The sequence below is a fragment of the Lagopus leucura genome, unplaced genomic scaffold (assembly GCF_019238085.1).
Source record: "Lagopus leucura isolate 7727_CA_CO unplaced genomic scaffold, USGS_WTPT01 35251-0_obj-0_obj, whole genome shotgun sequence".
Taxonomy (NCBI): domain Eukaryota; kingdom Metazoa; phylum Chordata; class Aves; order Galliformes; family Phasianidae; genus Lagopus; species Lagopus leucura.
In genome coordinates, this window is record NW_024962639.1 from 21,548 (window position 1) to 22,523 (window position 976).

Genomic DNA, 976 nt, shown 5'->3' on the forward strand with positions numbered 1-976 from the left:
AGTCACGCAGGCGAGCCTGGACCAGAGTCCTCATTGCACATCAGCTCACGGCGCTCTTCTGCCCCTGTGCAGGGGTGAAGGAAAGCTGTGCGCACGGCAGGACAACAGCTCTGAGGACAGCAGCAGAGCAGCTCCTGGGGAGGCAGCAGGATGGACCCACGCTCCGGTCCTTCCAACAGCTCACAGGAAAAGGAGATTCCTCCGCAGGGCTGGGAAAGACACGGGAGTCCTGCAGCCAGCACAGCTCTGTTAGCAGGTCTGAGGAGGCCACGATAAGGGAGCAAGAGGCAGAGGAGAGGAGAAGTGACTGCGGAGCAGCCCAGCATCAGGAGTCACCTCAGCCCCGCGCTGATGGGGACAGCAGCCAAGAGCAGGGATTCTGAGCGGGCTCTGCTACCAGACAGGAATGATGAGCCCCCAAGAAACGGGATCTGAGATCCAGGAGCCGCTGCCCACAGGAAAAATACAAGAGAGCACCATCAGATTTAATTGCCAGGGATTTTCCGTTCAGATCTGGCTCGGCTGAGGACGCACAGCCCTGGTAACCGGCCCTGCCCTGTCCCCCAGCTCCCAACTCACTGATGTGCGCTGCCTGCAGCCGTGCCCCCGTGGCCCCTCCACGTCTGACGTGCAGCAGATCTGCCAGCGGCTCAGGACAGACACGTGGGCAGCGATGAGGAACGGAACGAGCTCCCATTCAGCTCCAAACACTGATAAATAATTCAGGAAGAGAAAAATGCCGCAATACAGAGCGCAGCACTGCTTAAAAATAGAATACGTGCCGCTGCTGCCAGAGGAGCAGAGGGAGGGAAGCAGAGAGGTGGCACCAAGGCGTCGGGTCGCCGGCCTTTCCAATTAGGGATCCCCCACGCCGGGCGTTACAGCGGCAGCCAGGGCTGCCCCTGCTGGAGGAGAGCCCTGCAAGAAAGGGAAAATCCTCCCGGCTGCACAGCCTGCAGCAGGGCAGGGTGGGAGC

At 60.7% G+C, this 976-nt stretch overlaps 1 long non-coding RNA gene across 1 annotated transcript; it reads right to left on the minus strand.

Annotated features, from left to right (window-relative positions):
* LOC122190718 lies at positions 1-647 on the minus strand. The gene is made up of 3 exons (XR_006182203.1): positions 580-647; positions 337-448; positions 1-229 (listed from the first exon to the last, which is right to left on the minus strand). It is a non-coding gene; the product is annotated as an uncharacterized LOC122190718 (long non-coding RNA).
* Between the last annotated feature and the right edge of the window lie 329 nt (positions 648-976).